The sequence below is a fragment of the Pristiophorus japonicus genome, chromosome 18, assembly GCF_044704955.1.
Source record: "Pristiophorus japonicus isolate sPriJap1 chromosome 18, sPriJap1.hap1, whole genome shotgun sequence".
NCBI classification, from domain to species: domain Eukaryota; kingdom Metazoa; phylum Chordata; class Chondrichthyes; family Pristiophoridae; genus Pristiophorus; species Pristiophorus japonicus.
Window position 1 is genome coordinate 83364639 of NC_091994.1, and position 8556 is coordinate 83373194.

At 45.7% G+C, this 8556-nt stretch overlaps 1 pseudogene; it reads left to right on the plus strand.

Moving 5' to 3' along the window:
• LOC139229459 (U2 spliceosomal RNA) lies at positions 1 to 233 on the plus strand (annotated as a pseudogene).
• The last annotated feature ends 8323 nt before the right edge of the window (positions 234 to 8556 follow it).

Here is an 8556-nt window from a genome sequence, read left to right on the forward strand (position 1 = left end):
GCATCTTCTCGGCCTTTTGGCTAAGATCATGCGTAACTGACCTGACCAGCCACCATGACCTCCGGGTGGTTTCTCCCTGGTCAGGAAGGTATATGCTTGCTTTTTTGGAAACAGGAGGTGGGTGGGGTGGCTTGACCCATCCACCTCCACGGAGGTGTGTGGGGTGGCTTGACCCATCCACCTCCATGGCACGAACCTGGTATTGCAGTACTTCCAGGAACGGTGCAGTGGCTCTAGGCCTTTTGGCTAAGAGCATTGGCGCAGAGTGATCCTTGGCATGTGCAAGGTGACCTCTGGCGTTTGTGATTTGACAAAGAATTGGAACGATTGGCTACGAATTTAAAAAAAAAAAAGAATCAGCATCTTCAGGAGAAGTAGGAAGAAAACTCAAAACAAAAAAATGTGGAATTCTTTCTGTCTCTCTTCTGCCTGCACCCCCCTCCCCCCCACCACCCAATTACTCTCTGTCTCAAAGTTAGGCAGGGAAGTAAGCAGTGTGGAGGACACAAAGAGCCTGCAAAGGGATATAGACAGGCAAAGTAAGTGGGCAGATGGAGTATAATGTAGGGAAATGTGAGGTTATCCACTTTCGTAGGAAGAATAGAAAAACAGAATATTTTTTAAATGGTGAGAAACTATTAAATGTTGGTGTTCAGAGAGATTTAGATGTCCTCGTACAGGAAACACTGAAAGTTAGCATGCAGGTACAGCAAGCATTGAGGAAGGCAAATCACATGTTGGCCTTTATAACAGTGGATTGGAGTACAAGGGTAAGGCAGTCTTACCACAATTGTACAGGACTTTGGTGAAACCGCACTTGGAATACTGTGCACAGTTTTGGTTTCCTTATCTGAGAAAGGTCATACATGCCTTAGAGGCGGTGCAACAAACGTTCACTAGATTGATCCCTGGGATGAGAGAGTTGTCCTATGAGGAGATATTGAGTAGATTGGACCTATACTCTCTAGAGTTTAGGAGAATGAGAGGTGATCTCATTGAAACATAAGATTCTGAGGGGGCTTGACAGAGTAGATGCTGTGAGGTTGTTTCCCTTGGCTGGAGAGTCCAGAATTAGGGGGCATAGTCTCAGGATAAGGGGGACGGCCATTTAAGACTGAGATGAGGAGGTATTTCTTCACTCAGAGGGCTGTGAATCTTTGGAATTCTCTACCCATATGGGCTGTGGATGCTGAGTCGTTGAGAATATTCAAGGCTGAGCGAGATAGATTTTTGGACTCTAGGGGAAATCAAGGGATTATGGGGATCGGGCGGGAAAGTGGAGTTGAGGTCGAAGATCAGATATGATCTTATTGAATGGTGGAGCAGGCTTGAAGGGCTGTATGACCTACTTCTGCTCCTAATTCTTACGTTCTTGTGTCTCTGCCATTATATCTCTCACTTTTTTCATTGAGGTTAATTATCTACAATCTGATTGATCCATAATTTTAAAATCTGGAGATTATTCTGTGGTTGGAAATAATAACACAATAAAAGTTGGCCAAATTCACGATAATACTAAACATGGGAGGGGTCTGTACAATCAGTTGAAGCAGTCAAGGATTTACTGTAGGACACAGACAATATCTGGAAGTGGGAAGCACTATGGGTGATGGAATTCAATATAGATAGGTACAAAATGCTCCACATTAGAAGAAGAAATTGGAGACATAATTAATGAATGGAGTTCTGACGAAAGGTCTGCATATGAAATATTAACCTGTCTTTTTTTCTCTACAGATGCTGTTGGATCTGATCTGTATTTTAAGTTCTTCTGTTTTCTGCCACAAGCGTCGTTCCCTAGCCACCGACTCTATCCTTCTCCCTGGCGACTATCTGAGGCTGAACCAGACTGTTCACAACCTTGGTGTCATATTTGATTCTGAGATGATCTCCCGATCACATATTCGCACTATCACCAAGACCGCCTATTTCCACCTCCGTAACATCACCCGACTCTTCCCCTGCCTCCTCAGCTCATCTGCTGCGGAAACCCTCATCTATGCCTTTGTTACTTCTAGACTTGACTATTCCAACGCACACCTGGCTGGCCTCCCACGTTCTACTCTCTGTAAACGTGAGGTCATCCAAAATTCTGCTGCCCACGTCCTAATTCGCACCAAGTCCCGTTCATCCAGCCCTACAACCCTCTAAGGTATCTGAGCTCCTCCAATTCTGGCCTCTTGAGCATCCACGATTTTAATCGCTCCACCATCGGTGGCTGTGCCTTCATCTGCCAAGACCCTAAACTCTGGAATTTTCTCCCTGAACCTCTCTGCCTATCTACCTCTCTTTCCTCCTTTAAGACAGTGGTTCTTAAACTTTTTTGGTTGAAGGACCCCTTTTCAAATGGATTAGTAATCACGGACCCTCCATTTAAATTAGTATTGTCCCCCTGTATTGATGCTGTACCAGGATCTTCTGACAATGAATTGCAATATAGCTATGGTGACGTTTATAAAATGGGAATCCCTCAAGTATATATGTATAAAATGATAGTGATTTTAAAGCACTGATTTTTAAAAATTGTAAATGCATTGGTTATTCAGTAATTGCAAGTGCTGCCCAGATTATGATGTCAGATTTGCTCCTTGGAGCCAGCCCTTGACCATGGACAGGCAGTTCTATTGCAATGTATGTCCGACTGTTGTTTTTGGCCGTATCCTGGCGCTGCTACAGCTGGCTGGCAGTCGGGATGGGATCTTTGTTTACAGACGGTCGGTTCCTCTCCCAACAGCTGGTCCTGCGCATTTCCGCCTCCAACTCCTGTTGATAGCAGTGGCATTGTGGCCGCTGTTGGCCCGAAGTCTTTTTCCCTCCCTCCTCCTCCTCCTCTTCCTGCAGCGCTCTGCTGCTGTTGCCATGGTAACCATTCACCGCCCCGTTCAGCAGCGCAGATAGGGTTTTTTTCATGGACCCCCTGGAAAGTCTCTGTGGACCCCAGTTTGAGAACCACCATTTTAAGATGCTCCTTATAACATACCTCGTTGACCAAGCTCTGCCCTAATATCTCCTTATGTGGCTCGGTGTCAAATTTTGTTTGATAAAGCTCCTATGAAGTACCTTGGGGCATTTTACTACGTTAAAGACACTATATAAATACAAATTGTTGTTGTTATTTCAGACTTTTAAGATTTGCAGTTTTTTCTTATTATTTGTTCTGCAATCATTGGTATTGAACTAGCTGTGGGAGTGACTGAAAGATCGGGGAGTGATAGTGGACGCAACACTGATCATGTCACTTGGACTTATCAGGAGGTGCGAGAGAAGACTATTGGATTATAAATGGAAAAGAAAGAGTTTGTCCTAAACACTTTTTCAAGTTGAACAATCAACTGCAGGATGTGCGGACATTGATATAAACCAATAAAAGCTAGGTTCAGGACTGATATCAGAAAGTATGCCTTCATACAAAGAGTGATTAGTATTTGGAATCCAAAGGTAGTGGAGACAAAAACTCAAAAGACAGATGCTGTATTGGGGGAATAATAGTTTTCTATTGATGAAAGAGCTAGGTGGGCTGAATGGCCTACCATATTTGTATTTAATTAAATTCTGAATAGTTTTTGCATTCATTTTGCAGCTAGGGGGCGTACACCCATTTCAAATGATTTAGCATTGCATCAGGACTAAATATACTAAGACCACTGAAGTAATAATTCTGGAGGTAGGATTGTATATTAAATACATCAGACTGAAAATCTCTGTGTATTAAAACTAACTTGATAATATTGTAGATTTTATGACAAAAAATGTTGAGATTGTCTTTCATTCAGTTTGCCAAGAGTGTTGTGACTTTTGAAAATTCAACTACCGTATATACTCGTGTATCATGCGACTTTTGAAGACCTAAATTGTAACCTAAATTTGGGGGGTCGCATGATACGAGAGATACAAAATTTGCGGGTGTGAAGTGCTGGCCAAGATTAGGCTGTTAGGCTGTGAAGCAGACCGTATCCACGCTGAATCTCGGCAGGTATCTCCTGGGCTGGATTGCAGCCTCTATTGTCGCTTGTACTGTATCTTTGCTGTGGTCTAGAGATCGCCACCCACAACTCCCTCTGAAGTTTGCTGCATTATTAGAGGCTCCATCTATCTCAGCCCATGCTTCTTTTACCCGCAAACACAGTAGAGGCTGTGGCTGAACGACGCTAGTCAAGCCAGCTGGAACGATTGCTGTATCGGTGTTCGATTCGCGAACAGCTTTCACAGCAGAATCCACTCGATGTTTCATGTTAAGGTCTGTATTCGATCTCAAAAAAGTGACTCGCATGATACATGAGATATATGATAAAATCATGTTTTGGGGACGAAAATTTAGGGGTCGCATGATACGCGAGATCGTAGGATACGCGAGTATATACGGTAACTCACATTACACATTCCAGTCATGTAATGTCTTCAGATAATACAGTAAACCATGAGAGTGAAGCTCAGCATCTAAAATTAATTGAGATGATATGACAACTAATTGGAGTGAGCTCCTAGGCATCTGAATCCAGTTATGGAGGGGGGGCGGGTTGAGACTCGGAGGAGGTGAAGGATGCAGCTATTTCTCCGGAGAGGCCAAGAGTCGGCCACAAATTGGTGAGTCAGTGGAGCCTGCCTTGACGGCTGCAGGCATGAAGAGATGCCTGCTGATGCAGCATCAAAGGGGCACAATGACCTTGGGCTCCATCAGCAGCAACATGGAGAATCCTGCAGGTCTAGCCTCAGAGACTGCTGCGATGGTCAGCAGCATTGCACAGGCAATGCCACAGCTGTTAGGGCCAGTCCCAACAATTGACTGCTGGTTTGTGCTATCCGGCAGGTTTCACCGTCCGGGGGCCATGATGTAGAAGTAAGGACCCCCAACTTGATGCAGGCTGAGACTTCAGAGTCAATTTTCACTCCCTTCGCCTGGCAGTAACGGGCGGTAATGGCCTCAAAATGGGGTCGGTGGCCTCACTGCCCCGCTAACACCGGCGATGGGCTGCACCATTTTAAAACGGGCCTACCTCTGTCGAAAGCGCCCCCTTTTCAGGTGGTAGGTCCCTTTTAATATGGCAGTCGGAGTACTAGGACGTAAATAGGACCCTGATTGCCATTTTAGGTTGGAACTGGAGAGAGCTTGCTCCAGGGGCGATGGAAGAGAAGAGGCTCAGCGAAGGTAAGTTGAATTATTTTTGTGGGCCTCAATGGAGCAGGAATGCACTTCCAGAACCCACAAAAATAATCTGGGCTACTGCCACCCAGGACTCCCACTGTCCGCAATCATGCGCCCCCCCACCCTCACCTGACACCTTCCTGGCAGGAGCTCAGGCCCGTTTGCCTTTGCCCAATCTGGCGAGCTGCATTGCAATGCCTGATTGGTGTCCTGCAGCTCGCCTGACGAATGTAAATGAAGCCGAAGCCACAACCAGCAGCCCAAAAGTCAAAACAGCCCCCTTCAACCCTTAAGGCTTTGGGAGCCTGACTGGAGGATATGATGAGTCACGGCTTTCAGACTCTTGCTGAGGCCTTGCGGGATCTCGCGGCTACCATCGTCGACCCATCAGGATGCTAGCTGGGGCCGTAGATGAAGAGCACATTGATAGGTCGGCTCGCATGGTCCAAGGGACTGATGCTTCCGCCTCAATGGGTGGTAACACCATCTTGGGTTCATCGCCAGCTGCACACGCCTGGCTGCATGAGGCAGCTCCGGATCTCAATCCTGGGATAGAGGCAGCAAAATCCCTGTTCCAGGAGTAGACAGTCCTAAGAATCGTTTTCGGCATCCCACCACTATGCCCCAAGTTTCCGGCCTGTCTACAGTAAGGTAGGCAGTGCAGGGGGGCAGCTGGCCCAAAAGCTCACCTTGGCGCGGTGGCCAAATGAGGTCCCTGGAGAGAGTAGGGGGAATTTGAAGCCTGTCTCTAGTACCTCCTCTTCTCCTTTGTCATCAAAGTGGGAGAAGCTACCAGGCTGGAAGATAATCTACCTACCCACTGTTGTCTCTGATATTTAAAACGATTCATGGTTGGAAATGTTAAATATTTATTTGAATTTTTGAAAGTTATTAACATTTTGCACAAAATTATGATGTTTACCTTGTCTGAACTCTTGTTGCCAGCAGTTATAGGGTTTGATCTTGTTTATAATTACAAAGAAACATAGAAAATAAGTGCAGGAATAGGCCATTCGGCCCTTTGAGCCTGCACCGCCATTCAATGAGTTCATGGCTGAACATGCAACTTCAGTACCCCATTCCTGCTTTCTCGCCATACCCCTTGATCCCCCTAGTAGTAAGGACTACATCTAACTCCTTATTGAATATATTTAGTGAATTGGCCTCAACAACTTTCTGTGGTAGAGAATTCCACAGGTTCACCACTCTCTGGGTGAAGAAGTTTCTCCTCATCTTGGTCCTAAATGGCTTATCCCTTATCCTTAGACTGTGACCCCTGGTTCTGGACTTCCCCAACATTGGGAACATTCTTCCTGCATCTAACCTGTCTAAACCCGTCAGAATTTTTGCAAATGTTTTTTCACATTTCCAAACAGAGTTTTACATTTAAATTAAACACTTGTTATTTTAAAATGTTTCTTATGGTATGATAATGGAAGAATGTTTGAAAACTATAACGGGTTTAAATTTTTTAAAGGACAGTTCTGTTTATCGTTAACAATGTGCACTTTAACATTTTTGTAATAAAACGTTATTTGAATTTGACGAGATCAGTCTTCTGGTTGTGACCTCTGCGGGTGGTTGGCTCATTGGATGATGGCCTGCATTCTGGCAGCCCTGCCCTCTCAAACACCACTTTGCTCTGGCTCCAGCAGCGCACCGTGTCGGCTCCTCTCCTGGTATGTCGAGGTCCAGATCTTTAGTCATGGCGAAGAACACAATGACATTGCTTGCCACTCTCTCTATGGGGAGTAATGAAGTACGGCCCAGATCTGTCCAGCAACACGATGGTTTCTCAATCGTCTGCTTGGTGGACACTTGCCCTTCGATCTGTGGGGCGCGAAAGGGTGTCATCAGCCATGGCAGCAGGGGGTTAGCCTTGTCACCAATTATCCTTTCTTTCAATGGTCTCCCATCCCCCAGCAATCGTGCTATTACTGAATCTCGCACAATGAAAGTATTTTGACAGGGAACCCGGGTGCAGTGTGTTAACATGCAAAATGTGCAGCCAGAATGAGCGAGTGGAAATCCTTCGGAAGGGGAGGCTTCAGTGCCACATGAGTTCCGCCAATCGCTCCAAGCATTCTGGGGAATCCAGTAATTCTACAGAAGCTTAGTGCCCTCTGTCTTTGCCCCACCGCAGATATAAAGAAAGAAAATAGACTTACATTTATTTAGTACTTTTCATGACCACTGGATGTCCCAAAGCACTTTACAGTCCATGAAGTGCTTTTTGAAGTGTAGTCACTGTTGTACTGTAGCAAACGGGCAGCCAATTGTGCACAGCAAGCTCCCACAAACAACAATGTGACAATGACCAGATAATCTGTTTTAGTGATGTTGATTGAGGGATAAATATTGGCCAGGACATGGGATAACTGGAATAAAAACAGAAAATGCTGGAAATCTCAGCAGATCAGGCAGCATCTGTGGAGAGGAAGCAGAGTTAATGTTTCGGGTCGATGACCCTTCGTCTTCACAGATGCTGCCTGACCTGCTGAGATTTCCAGCATTTTCTGTTTTTATTCCAGATTCCAGCATCTGCAGTATTTTGCTTTTGCTTCTTCGAAATAGTGCCATTAGATCTTTTACGTCCACTTGAGAGGGCAGACGGAGCCTCGGTTTAACATCTTATCCGAAAGACGGCACCTCCGACGGTGCAGCACTCACTCAGTCTCTGGAGTGGGACTTGAACCCTCAGCCTCCCAACTCAGAGACGAGGGTGCTACCCACTGAGCCACAGCTGAACCAAATGAACTCCAGAGTCCTACGGAATATTTGGCGAATGCTGCACCTCACTGCCTTTTGACTAATCTGGCACAGGTCCTCCCATGGATGGCTGGAAGGATCCAGACCCGGTAAAAGTTGAGGGCTGTAGTAACCTTTATTTCCACTGTTAAGGCTCTGCAGCATGTGAACCGAGGCTTCTCATCTCAGAAGAAGTCACACAGTCGCCCGATAGCATCCTCAGTGAAGTGCAAACGGTGCACAGTCAGCTCCTCAGACATCACATAGAACATAATAAGAACATAAGAAATAGGTTCAGGAGTAAGCCATACGGCCCATCGAGCCTGCTCCGCCATTTAATAAGGTCATGGCTCAGGTCCATTTTCATGCCCGCTCCCCATAACCCCTTATTCCCTTATCGGTTAAGAAACTGTCTATATCTGTCTTAAATTTATTCAATGACCCAGCTTCCACAGCTCTCTGAGGCAGCGAATTCCACAGATTTACAACCCTCTGAAAGAAGAAATTTCTCCTCATCTCAGTTTTAAATGGGCGGCCCCTTATTCTAAGATTATGCCCCCTAGTTCTAGTCTACCCTATCAGTGGAAACATCCTCTCTGCATCCACCTTGTCACGCCCCCTCATAATCTTCTACGTTTCAATAAGATCACCTCTCATTCTTCTGA